Below are 13,396 nucleotides of genomic sequence, written 5' to 3'. Positions count from 1 at the left end.
CCTCTACGCTACTGGGATTTCATTTACATGTGTTTGCTGCAGGTACGTGCAAACTGTTACCAGATCATCAGCAAGCTGGAGGCACAGTCTGTCTCAACAGCTACATGATTTCTTTTGGTAATGCAGTGTGCCTGATTAGCGTTTGGAATAGTAGTTGCATCTCATTGCTGATTGTAACACCTCAAATACTTGGTACAAGTGGAAACCTTATCTAATACCTGTTGTCCTGTCTCATCTCTATTACGTAAGTATTTGTCGTTCCTCTGGCCCATTAACACACGTTTCCTCATCACCTGTTAGGTCTTTAAATGCCTATGTCAAAGACAGACCCAGAACATTTTTCTGTTTCACATTGTGTACAGTTTCTTTTCTCAACTGCTTGGAGCGTGCAGTCCCTCTGCCCATGGTGAGTAAGGAGTGGGCTGTTCTCAGAATGCATTTTTGAGACACTGCTGTAGTGCCAGTGTCACACACTTCAGAATTAAACCTGGGAATGAGAATAAGGATGTTTCCTCTTTTCTTTGCTGTGTACAAAGACAGACTGTTAGTATTGCGCTCCATAAATTCTCACATGTAACTTCTTTACACCTGTCCCTGACTAGAGCCTTCATCCTCATTTTGTTCCTTCTCTAACCCAAGAGCGGGAGCAGTAGAAGTCCTGTCACACACCAATTTAGAGTAATTCTTACCGGGATGCTGAGTGCAGCAGGGTGCCTTGAAAAAGAGTCCTTGGGTAGCTCTTTTGTTGTTACAGGAAGGCAAGATGTCCCTTGATGTAATGTCTGAAGCCAACGGGTAGCTGTCTATGCTTTCCAGTAAAAAGGCTGCAGGCTGTTGCAGCTGTTGTGCAATTGTTTCTAGTAGCAGAAGAAAAACCAGTTAAAAAGTCCTGCAAGATAGTAGTCCAGATCATGACACAGCTTTGCATATCCATCTAGCCTTTTGGGGGGGGGGGGGTAGGAAAGTAGTGAAACCAAGGCAGTTGTTTTTAAATGTAGCCATCAGTGGACTTGCAAAGATACAGCCCTTCAAGCTTGGAGCCTGGTCGCCTGTGTGGAACTTGCGCAGTAATCGCCTAGCTAAAGCATTGTAAGAATTGAAGGTCAAAAAAAAAAACCCACCACAACAAAAAACAAAACCAAACTTTCCTACCCACCAAAAGACGCAAGGTCCTTCATGCTCATGTGTGGCTTCTCTTGCATGCCCTTTGTTTCTCTTTTTCTCTTGCTCACCTAATTGCTCTACTATCTTTAATGAACTCAGACTCATGCCGTAAGAGTACCTTAATGCCCCCTGCCCCCGGCAAGCAAGGAGGGCTGGGGACGTCAGCTAGATACACCAAGGGGCTGAGTGCCAGGCTAACCTTGTTTCCATGAATGCATGGGTTCTGCTTTTAATGTGCACTTATGACTAGGCATGTTTACTTTATTTTGAACATTAGCACATGGGGGTTCTGTAATGAGTGAGTGTTGCTGGGTGACAGTAAGATAGGCACCCTCACCCCAGCCCTGCATGCAAGTAAGACTGATTAATGTCTATATGAAAAGCTAGTGCTTAAGGCTTACAGCATGCGCTAAACTGAGCAGGTTGGATTCCTGTTCAGCAAGAGGCAGCTCAGGGTCTGCCTCCATTAGCAGGAAGGGGGCTGAGCGGAGCCCACCAGTTTCCCCAGGGGTGCTGGCTGGACCACGGCCTGTTTCTGTGAGCGCGGTGGGGGTCTCTGCAGCGCTGCTCGAGGCCATGGCGCCTGCTGCAGCATGAGGCTCGAGAAACAGCTGCGCGGGCTGCACTGTCGGGGCACGAGTGCCGGCACCGCAGCCCTGCGGCAGGCGCCCTAGCTTTCGCAGGGTCATATGCCAGGCTGGCTCTTTTTAAGCCTGTGATAGCCTTCCCCCCCCCCCCCCCCCCCCCATTAATCCTTGTCAAACATCATTAAACCTGGCAGTTGCACGGGAAGGGCGGCCTGTGCCCAGCCAATACCCGGACGGTGCCACAAGATGGCGCGCGGGAACTGCTTTTTGCTGCAGCGGCAAGGTTGAGCCCAGTGACAACAGTGTTTGCCAGCCGCCCCCCCCCCCCAACCCTCCTCAAATGGCAGCCAGCTCGATGCTGTAGTAGTTTAAGGTGTCACAGATATCTGTAAGACTAAATGATTTGCAGGCAGGAATAGGCTGAGGCTTAAGCTATTTCTAAATTCCAGACATTTGCTGACTTAAGCTAAGCTATCTGTAGGCAGGGTCAAAGTTTGTCTTGAAGACAGCAAATCCTGACAGGCAGCGACTTGTATGAGGCTTATATAACTCAGACTGAGAGGCCTGGCTACTCTTTCTAACCGCTCCCTGATGTAAGCGATGTTTATGCAATTAAGTAAGTTGATGGGGGCAGGATAAGGATCAGTAATGTTTGCGTGTGATATGTTTTGTCTTCCCCAGTTATGCACTAGGCTATGTCTGTACTAGTCAAATAAATGTGTTCAGCATCACTCCCTACCACGGAGGTCCCACTGGCATCAAACATCCATGCTCGTACTATGAAGTTATTTATTAAAAAAAAAAAAAAGTTGGCTGCAGCCAAACTGTCCCTGGGCTGGTTTGCCCCTGCCCTGCGCGTGCTGGTTGAGTGAGGCCAGAGCCATGCCAGGGACTGGTCTAGTTAATAGTTTAGAAGCAAAGTGCCCGTGCACTGTTTAGCCATGTTTCGAATTGCAAATTAATTGCTTAGCCGCCCCCCCCCCCACTATAGCAAGTTGGGGATGGGGAGGAGGGTGTGAATTTAATTACTGACCTGCTTGTTCAGGTCCAGCTTCCTCACTGAAGTCTCTATTCCCCACACCTTCCCGCTGTACGGTTGCAACCACCAACTCAACAGGGGACTCTGTAGAGAGAGCAAGAGAGGATAACAGCAGGCAAGGCGAACAGAACTGGTGTCCACTTGTCACCTGCTAACCAGGGAGGGAAATAGCCCCCAGGATGTGGGAAACCAGGTTTAGCCACAAGATTGACGCCTCCCCCACAAGGCTTTCTAACTCAGCATATTCTTTGGCTCATCATTTGGAATTAGGCACCTAGAATCTGCCTAATTTTACATTTTTCAAATGCTGTAGTGGACCTAGGCAAAAAAAAAAAAAAGCAGCATGCAAAAGTGGCGGTTTCTTCATGTGTGAATATTTATAGTTAGTAACTCATGCTTTTTAATCCTGCTCTATATGTTCTTCAGGGCAGTGGCAATGACTTAATACAGATTTCTACAGCCCAGCATATTAGGGCCTTGCACTACACTGGGCTTTTGGTAGTAGCCTTAGCCCAGAAAGCAAAATCTTTTTCAAAAACTGATTTGCCTACCACAAAGTTTGTGGTAAAATTTTTTTTTTTTTTTTGGCTGTGGGGTTAGTGGAAGTCTAACACCTAACATCATAGCACAAATTAAAAAGAAAAAAAGAAATAAATATTTAAGGTGAAAGAACTAATGTCAAAAAAAACAATCCCCAAAGTCAAACAAACAGAAAACTTCATTTAGCTCAACTGATTCTCCAACAGTGGTGGTTCTCCCCCCATCCCCATACCTTACAGAACTGTAAAAGTTAAAGCATCGTAATTTGATGTCTTACTATATAAATAAGAGATCAGCAGGGAGCTAGTAAACTTAGCAAGGAACAAATGCATCCCTTTGCCAGAATCCTCCATTCATGTTTATCCTTTGGCCTTGTGAATAAGTTACATTCCAGAGTGCAGCCAGCAAATCCGAATTGCCCTTTGGGGGATGATGGCTGTTTCTCAGGAACAGCCTTTCAGCTTTTGCTCATTATTTCATTTGCAAGTTAGTACCAGAGTTCTGGTTTTGTGATATGCTGTACTTGGCATGAGAAACTGCATCAAGGCTCAGACCTAGATTTCAAAGGCCGCAGAACAGACCAGCTCAGGACTGGCATGTCAAGTTCTGCTCGGGCTGAGAAGGTTAAGTGAGGTTCTTGGTTTTGTTACCACATTCAGTTTCAGCAGGAAGCTGAGGTCACTTACCTGTTCATTGGCCACACACCTGCCTCTCCGTTGGCCGTTCTTGCATCTGTGAAGGCAGAATTTTGCCCTAAGAGTGGGCTTGCAAACATGATTACAGACAAGCCGAGTACAGCTCTACCAAATAATCACATTCTCAACCTTGGAACTTTTATCCTATAGGCTTAGAAGCTGTGTTTCTTCCTTAGTTGCGCAATGTAATATTCTTACTTTCTCAGAAGAATTTCCTGTGCTGGCTAGTTTCACAGTTAATCCTTCTTAAAAGCTGCATGCCAACATTGCTCAGCTCACCCACAGGAGAGAGCTTCAGAGAGACCACAGAGGTCAGACTCACCTTGGGCAACCCGTGGAAACAGTGAAAGCCACTTCTGCCAATAAAGCAAACCATTTTAATATCAGGTCTCTTATCAGAGGCCTGCTTACTCTTTGCAAGCAAGTGCAAGTACTTTGCTCATGGAACTTGCAGCTTAGCTATTCAACCCCAAGAGAAGCTACAAAACCCAAGTGGTGAACTCAGGCTGCAAAGGCTACAGTTGATACAGGTTCACTAGTTATGTAAGCAAATCCTACAGTGAAACATAAATCGGCATTTCACTCAAAGGGCCCATCCCCCAGTAGTATCATTAGCAACAGCAATGCAGACCTTAAGAGCTTTACGTTTATCCAGCAGTGGTGAATGTAGCAGAGTCACTGAGGGCCGACTCGTCTGGACTCCCAGATGTGCGGAAAAGTCGCCGCAGCACAGCCCAGGTCCTGCTCCCTGAAGACGTCTCCTCCTAGTCCTTTTATCCACCAGCCTTCTCTGCTGACACCTTTCATGAAACAAATGGCTCATTTCAGTGTTCTTGCTCCTAAGTTAACATTTAGCCACAAATAATTGAACGTCTTAAACCACCACTTCATTTAGCCACAAATAATTGAGCGTCTTAAACCACCACTTACATTCTCACCTGGTATTAGAAAGGTATCTTCCATTTGCTCCACACCAGTGTGAGCGTACAGACAGTTCAGTAGCTGAGATTTGACAGTCTCTTGCTACCATCTCTCCCTTAGTCTTCAAGCTGATTTCATAAGCATGATCCTAAAAATACAGAGATGGTTCAGACGAAGAGCCAGATCACATTTCTTTTGAATGCCATGAGAAGAGTCTGCCCTGCGAATCACACGATTCCTTGAAATGGAATTTCCACAGAAATTCCATTTTTAACATTTGCAAAATAGTCTTCTTTAAAAACAAACTAAACCTCCCATCCAAGAATTTCTCAGCAGCCGCTGTATGGGCTTTGAGATGTGCAACAACATGGATTGGTACACAGCATCAGGCAATGCTTACGTAGTTTAAAGGAAGGATCTGGGAAACGAGATGAACTTAGAGGAATAGGACATTTAAGAAAAGTTAGAACTCAGAAACAAAAGGTTGACATTTTTATAAACAGCAGTTCAGTTTTAACAGTTACTGGGCACCAGTCAAGTTTAATTAACTATGATGCTATAAGCTAGAATTGTATGAAAAGATATGAGAAGTTATTTCGCAACACTCTTTATATCCTCAGGTGGGTTTGTGTTCAAATGAAACAGGGAACAGAACAAACGGTGGTCTCAGGCAGTGACATTGCTTTATAGGGCTCAGAAGTCTGACATTAAAAAGATGTTTTTGTACGTAAAAACAGTACTTGAATAAAATCTTTTTAGAGAGCAACTGCAACTGCTAAGAAAATAGAAACCAACTGGAAGCCTGTGTATTGCCAAATGACATGGTGGGCACTGGAAATGGCTGAATTTATCAAACAATTACCTTTTGTTTAAAGGTTATATTTTTATTTGAAACAGATTTCTTATCCATCTTACCAGTAACACCTATTCAGAGGGAGGAAAAAAACTACACACTCTTTGGGCACTAATTTTTTAATAATGAAAAGGAACTTACTGTTCCTAAAGTGTTCCTTGTCCGTTTTCATTCCTAGCTACAAACAAGTAGCAAAAATACATTCTTCTGGATTACACTGCGCTTCTATAAATTCTGAAGTTTTTGGCCTAAAATTACATGCCATAAAGAAGTAGGAAGATTTTAAGGAATTTTGGTGATGTATCTATAACTCTGAAGAATTGAACCACATATAGTTTTTAAATGCTCCTTGCACACTTCCATACATCACTCACCTGGAGGTGTGGGAATGTATCCTTACCTGGCAGAATCACAGTGCTCGAGTTCAGTGCAAGTGTAGTTTCCTCCAGAGCCTCTTGCCTTCAAGCAGAAGTCCTTGCTTCAGCCTACAAACACCCTTAAATTATTTTCACCTTTTTTTTCCCCCTACCCCCTTTCTTCACTCTGTCCAGGGCATTTTTTCCTGGAAAAAAAGACTTTGGAAAGTAAAAATACCCTCCCTCCCAAATAATGCTCCAGGTTCAATCCATGCAGGCCACATTCTCCCTTAAAGCCCCAAGACTTGCGACTGTCTGCTCACATAATTCCCTCTGCTCATGTAGAAATGCAGCCCCTCCACGCCAAAGAAAGCAGGCACCTCCCTCAAGGGGACTTCCCTGTCACCTCTGAGGTGCTCCAGTAGCTCTGCCCGGGAGCACCCCTGCTCTGCCCCTGCTGTTTCCCAGGGTGAGGGTGCTGCCAGCCACGGAGCACCCAGCCCCACGGGTCCCCTCCAAGAGCAGCACTGAGCATGAGCTGCTCCCTGTCATATTGGAGAGGAAGACTTTTGGGCTTTAGTGAGAAGTAGGTGCCTGCCTCTGGGGGTGTTTTAAGCCTAAAGTTGACTGTCAAGATTCACTTGGCAGTTCTGTGCTCATCCTCATACAATGAGGAATAAAATATTCTCCTAACCTGTAATTTCAGGGTTTTTTTTAAGGGATTAGGTCCTCTTTTGGGAGCACTTAAACCTACCTCACACTTGAAGCCTGCCCTTGCAACACTTAACATGTCAAGCCTACAAGTTTCTGTCCCAGACCAGTGGCTGCCACTGTGTCCTGCGCTACAGAGGTAATATTTTAGCATAAGGCCTGAGAGCATCTCAAATTCTTGTACAGTACAGCATCTCCCACCCCATTTTCTCCCTTCTCCTCACTCACCCAGAGGAAGCCCGTGTCATCACAGTATTATTTAGAAAGGCTGGCACAGGCTCGCCAGAAGACCAGAATGACTTTTTCTGTGGTGTATGGGAAGAGAGAAGCAGGAAGGGACCTGCTGGAGAGCACGGTAGCCAGGTGGCCTCTCTTTATCAATCACGGCACTTGGTGCTGCGTTCAGGCACTTGGCAGAGCAGCGTGGTCCCTTCCACAGCCACCTCTCGCTGAGGGTTGACTCCTCTGCACCATGAAATGCCACTGCTTTCTCGATTACCTTTTCTGGGACCAAGCAGGCACCTTCCAAGAGAGGAACAGAAGCTGTTGCCCATGTCCCTGCCAACCGCCCTCTGCACACCCTGGTCCCGCCCCGCATCCGTGCCGTTCGCTACACCCCAGCGCTCTGCAGGCTTCAGCGGGGGGAAGAGGGTGGCCTGATCACAGCTCCCTGTGCTGAAGCCAGCTGTGAGAGAGAGCTACCATGGACATTGCTCTGCGCCCAATGCTCAGGACACCAAATGCCAGTGCTGCAAAGGTGCAGAGCAGCTGAGGAGAGGATGGGCAGCAACAAGCAGCCCGGTCCTGCATACCTGCTGCCTCCGGGGGGAGAGGTGCCACGCTCTGCTCCGAGAGAAGGCTCCAAGGGGCTTAAGAGTAATAGACAGCCGCGATCATCTCACACAGGGCTAAATTTCAGCAGTGTCAACAACTGGTTGTGATGCTGAGAGCAGCTCACGAGCGTAGTGCTGTTGCAAGAGGGTCTTTGCTCCTGGCCCCACATCCTGAGCAATGGGGATGTCCGCTTTTCAAATAGCAGGTGCGCTTCACTAGGGAAGGGCATTTCAAGAGCCCTGTACATACTGCTTTATAAACACTAGGCATGTGCTTTCTGAAAGAGAATATTTAGATTGATTAGGCAAATAATAAATAACGTCCTTAGCCTCCCTTCTGCAGCAGTCTCAAAGCACTGTGCACGGGGCGTCTTTCCAGGCTACATGGCTGCCAGCGAGGCAGAGCTGGTGATTATTTACCTACCTTCGGCAGGAAATAAAAGAGGAAGTTACATGGGCAGATATGCCATTCTGCGGCACTTAAAAATAGATGAAGATGTTTCTTTTGGGGAGAAACAGCTTCTAAAAAGATCAGCTCCCCTAGAAAGTTACATCCTGTATTACTGACTAAGAATGAGCAGCCAGTGGGCTCAGCTAGACAGCAACAAAGGGGAAGGACATCTGCAAGTCTCATCTCCTAGAGCAGCAACAGAGCCCCAAGTAGTCAAAGGAAACAGCCTTAAAAAGAAGTAGGGGCATTTCCTGTGGGTGACATGGCCAGAGTGGCCCAGTGAACCAGGAAAATTTAGACCAAGTGCTTGGAAATATTTCCTATATCTCAGACTAATCTGCAAAACAGTCTTCGCAGGAAAGCGTTCAAAACCCCTTTCAGTAAGGACAGAACAAAGTCTTGGGTTCAGTAACCAAGAGAATAAATCTGTGCTGAATTACTGGAGCAAAATGAAAAACATTTGCTGTTTTCTGGGATTCACGTCACTCTACCCTCTTCATATCCAACAGAGCAGCTCACAGCCTCTACAGTGCTCCTCTTTGAACTGGCTTGGCTCATTTGGTGGATGGGCATTTAGTTAGCGGTGGTCATTTAGGAGGGAGGAGGGTTTGGAGAACCTGTATTCCACAAGCAGTTAGACAGTTCCACAAGCAGACAATAGATCCCAGCTGGCTGTAGCGCTCCCGCTAGGATGGGAAGCATTGCAGAGCGTTAAATGAATGATGTTTCTGAGCACCCTTGTCAGCAGGTAAGCACAAGCACCCTGGCATGCATGGTGGTACCAAAATACACAAAGACATAGTCATTATTGTGCCATCTCATAGGAAAGAGTTGATTTTATTGTAGTTGGAAGCAACAGATGTGGACTCAGCCTTCCGAAAATTTGTATCCATTTGAGGTCGTAGAACACCATAGAAAGGAGCCTAAAGCCAAGCAAAGACACAACTGAAAAGCAAAGTTGGACTTTAATAAACTAAACTTTGCCTATTGCATCACTTCTCTGCTGGGTTTGGCTAGGCCAAAAAACATGTCTGATCCCTGCTGCCAAAGGGAGCTGTTGTCCTTTGATCAGCAATAAAATCGGTTACTGGAGTGGAGCTGTAACAGAGGCTGCTGCTCTGGTCATAGCCTGAGAGGAACCAAGGCCAGGAGAGATTGGTACAATCTCCCGCTCCGACCTGCTGCACTGTGCCAGCCACCGACCGTCACCAAGAGTTCCTGTGCAAGGGTCATGCTTCTGGGGGAGCTGGAGCATATTTTGAGAAGGGATTCAAATCTCAATTGAGAGTGGTAGATTATATACCCACCACTATTAAAACTCATCCAGTGATCTTTTCCTCCCCATTATTGTCCTTGTAACACTGCGTAAACTGGCCTTTTTTCAGGGGTACGCTACTTGCTTGACTGTTGGCTACACATTTGCCAGTGGTTTTGCTGTCAGCTATCCATGCTATCAAGAAAGCTGCATCCCTTAAAAGGCTTCCAGCTGAATTTCAGCTCCAGGCCAGGTACTTTCTCTCTGCAGGGTAACTTTTATCATCAGATCTCACTGGAACAAGAAGGCTTTAAAACTAGGAAAAAATGAATGAAGAAATCACTGATACCAATTACACGCCAAATGAAGATAAGCCCCTCTGTCTCATTAGCACTGTTTAATTATGCTTGGATTTAGATTCTAAATATAGTTCATAAGAATTCACAAGGGCAAGTGTTTGCTTCCACTGTTGTAATCCTCTCCATACCTAATACTTCTCTCTCCTATAAGGTCAACAGTTTTAAGGAGCTGTCTGCTTGAATCATAAATAAATAAATAAGACGCTGACACTCCACTCCCTGCTTAGAAGCTTGATATTTGCATTGCAATGAGAGTCCAGAGGCCTCAGCTGAACTCTCAGCTTTCTGTGCTGGGTCGGTATGAGTATGTGGAGAGGAGTCCCTGCCCCAGAGTCCTGTACCCCTAACAAGGCAAAGGCAGTATATTTTCAACATGCATGCATGTGTGCTTGTATATGTGCATATACTCATATGTATGTGTGAGTATACCTTGTATACAAGGTATACTCACACACCTTATAGTTTTAAATACAAAGCACCAAGATGCAGTGACATTTGCCTCAGCTTTTGCAGGAATTTGAGTCATATCTCCCCCCTCTTAGTCCAGCACTTGATCCAATCCATCCCTCTTTGGGATTAACTTTAACCTCTTTACCAGTTTATCCGTACAAGGCTGGCAACAAATATTATTTCTAACTATTTGCCTCAGTGCAGTTACTAGTAGATCGCTGCAGGATTCTAAAAAGCCACAGTAAGTCTGGATCTTCCACCAAAGGGGTTCAGCTGAGAAAGCGAGGAAACCCAGTCCTTTATTGCCTGGAACAAATAACCCCAGAGCCAGTTCTCTGCTCTCCTTGAGGAAGCTTACTCTTAGATCAGGTATGTTGTACCTGTGCAAGACATCAATGAAGCAACTCCAGTTTGAGGAAAGGGGGTTTAAACAAGCATTTTCGAGCAGCCAATGCTAAAAGGAGAGAACGTGGCAGGACAGGGAGGAGGGGAGAAGCAAACACCCTTTTTCCCCTCCAAGCCTGCTTAGAATTGCACAGCTCTAAGAAGCCCCATCTGAAGAGACAAAGCATTTCTAGCAAACATGCTGGCCCTAGCATGGCATCGGTCTTTGCTAATCCTTTATCAGTGGTTTCACGTGACTCAGAAATACTATTAATTAGTGTAACCACATATAAAGACTATCGATTGAGTGAGAATTTTACTGCCCTCAAAACTGCAAGTTTATTGCACTTACGAAAACATTTTACATTTGCATCCTGAATTGGTACGTATCTGCCAAGAGCAGCCAGAGTTGCTTAGTCACAGTGCGCAAAGGCATTTGATGCTCAGTATAGGCTCAGCTTTGAATATCCAAAGGAGAGTGAATATAGATGCATAATTAGAGATGAGCTTTGGATGTTTGAATTCTTGCAGGAGCTGCAGGAATAATCACTCTCTTGTCCATAGGACATGGGTTAATGAGAACACTAGCGTCTTGCTACATTCATTTAGTTAGGGAGCATTTAAAAAAAAAGAGGGTGGGTTTTTGCAACTCCTGCTCTCTAGAGATAACTGTCACAAATAGCTCTCAACACTTAAATGCTTGTAATGCCCAAATCACTGTGGTGGCTGTTGTGATCTTTGCTGCTTCTTGGAAATTTTGGTTCTTTGTAATTCTTCAGCATACAGCACAGACAGCATGGGCTGTGCTCTGGTTCTCTCTCATACGCTAAAAAGGATTGGCTTGGTCAAGTATTTGTGTGGCAGCACAAAGGAAACACTAAAATAACCAACCACGTAGGGCATCTGCAGGAAACGGTTGGACTCACGGGGGGCTCTTTCTCCTGCCTCTCCTACAAGCGGCTTCTCCTGCTATTTCAGAACATCTCTGCTCTTTGCTATCTGTCAGGTGGGAGATAATCTCTCCCCACCCCCTAGCACTCCTCTTAACACAACTGAGTTTGGTCAATGAATGACGCTACTTCGCTTCCGGCAAGCGTAGGATTAGTAGCTGTCGTGCGGAGGAAGTCTCTTTGTTCCAAGCCCTGGCTGAAGAGTTTCCCTCCGTCAAACAGAGCAGAGACCTGCAGACAACACTAACAGCAGACTCTAATCTCTGGCAGTTTAGAGGGATGCAACGCAAACATGAAAGAACGTAACTGCTGGATACAACTTGTTTCTTTAATGAGAACATGCCCTTGGGGTTTAGGACAAACAAATTCCAGTTGCTTTAATGCATTGTCTCTGAAATTCCCCCTGTAGTTCCAGCTGGATACAACCCGCTGTTGGATCATGACTGGAGAGGGAAGTTACTTGTGCAACTGCGGATGAAGGGGAAGGGGCCACAGGAGAAGATGTCTGCCAGGATGTCCACACAATGAAAACATTTGAGAATACCGGCCTTGCGGCCGGGCGCAGAGAAGAGATGTCTTCCCGGATGGCAAGACCCCAGCCTACACCCCGGTTAGAGACTGCCGAGGGTGTTTAGGTTCACACTCACCCCTGGCCACACACCCAAGCTGCCATCCAACGTGGCTCAGGTGAGACCCTGGGGACGGCCCAGGGGGGCTTGTCTGGCCACGGTGCTCCGCACCACCCAAAACAACCCTCCAATGCACACCGCTGCAACAAATAGGGCAACAGACTGCACGGATGCGAGCAAAGCTTTTACCACCCGGTGAGGCACTGACACCCCTTTGGACTCCTGCCTCAGCCAGGTGACCGCCCCAGTTTGAAGCCGGGCTGTGAGAGGCACTTCTGTGGGGGGTTGCGGGGGGGGGGGGGTTGGTCAGAGCCCCAAAGCCCCCAGCTCTCAGCCCACACCAGCCCTGGCAAAGCCCCTCGTCCTCAGGGGCTCTAGCGGGAGCCCAGCCGGCTGGCGGCGGGACAGCCCGAGCGGAAAGCAAAGCTCTGCCCTGCGCTGAGCTGCTGCCAGAAGGGTCGGTCCCTGCCCTGCCCGTGTCCCCCGGGGCTCGCGCCTGCTCCTGGGCTGGCACCCGCAGCCAGGCTGTTGGAGCAACCCCCACGCCGGGCCGAGGAGTAAGCTGCCGAAGAGCGCTGTACTCGCAGCCTGACCTAGCACGCAGCTGAGGTCTGGGCACGACCGGGCCCTGGGCGCGCACAGGGCTCGCGGCGAGCCTGAGGCTGCCTTACGCTGACTGCAAACCTCACATCTCCAGCTGGGAACCTGGAGCATGAAAACTGAGCAGTCTTCAGTCCTGGACAAAGGCACAAGAGCCTCAGAGCGCTCACACTTCAGTCCGGTAGCTGTAACGGAGTATTTTACCTTCTACTGCACAGATAACTGCAAAACAATATTTTAACTACTGAGACAGGAAATACAGTCACAAAGTAACAGAATTAGCTTATGTCAAGCACTCGGATAATTTTCACGTTCAGTATTTGCCTTGGGTCAAAAATACAACAAAATCTTTAACAGTAAAAAGATATTTAACTGCCTTAAAATGCAACAGCCATGCTATTAAGATTACTAATTACTACATTGCAATTTTTTTAAGACAAAAATTCCCTTGCATATCATATACTGTAGTTGCTCTCACAATTTCTTTCACCATATTACAAATTAATTTACAACTATCTCCTACCATCAATTCACTTTTATCACTACAATGTCCTATGAATAGTGTGCCAGAAATTGTAAGCAGCGACCATCACAAGGAAATGAGTGACTTGAAAATGAT

At 46.5% G+C, this 13,396-nt stretch overlaps 2 long non-coding RNA genes across 2 annotated transcripts; both read right to left on the bottom strand.

Moving 5' to 3' along the window:
• Positions 1 to 736: 736 nt before the first annotated feature.
• On the bottom strand, positions 737 to 4,785 carry LOC104148508 (uncharacterized). Its single transcript, XR_695128.2, has 4 exons — positions 4,657 to 4,785; positions 4,017 to 4,062; positions 2,785 to 2,874; positions 737 to 857 (listed from the first exon to the last, which is right to left on the bottom strand). It is a non-coding gene; the product is annotated as an uncharacterized lncRNA (long non-coding RNA).
• A 175-nt stretch (positions 4,786 to 4,960) lies between these two features.
• Positions 4,961 to 7,176, bottom strand: LOC138067646 (uncharacterized). Its single transcript, XR_011141924.1, has 3 exons — positions 7,095 to 7,176; positions 6,200 to 6,284; positions 4,961 to 5,094 (listed from the first exon to the last, which is right to left on the bottom strand). It is a non-coding gene; the product is annotated as an uncharacterized lncRNA (long non-coding RNA).
• Between the last annotated feature and the right edge of the window lie 6,220 nt (positions 7,177 to 13,396).

Source organism: Struthio camelus, chromosome 6 (genome assembly GCF_040807025.1).
Source record: "Struthio camelus isolate bStrCam1 chromosome 6, bStrCam1.hap1, whole genome shotgun sequence".
Lineage (NCBI taxonomy): Eukaryota > Metazoa > Chordata > Aves > Struthioniformes > Struthionidae > Struthio > Struthio camelus.
The sequence above is the reverse complement of the archived record's forward strand: the minus strand, read 5'-3'. Positions and strand labels throughout refer to the sequence as shown.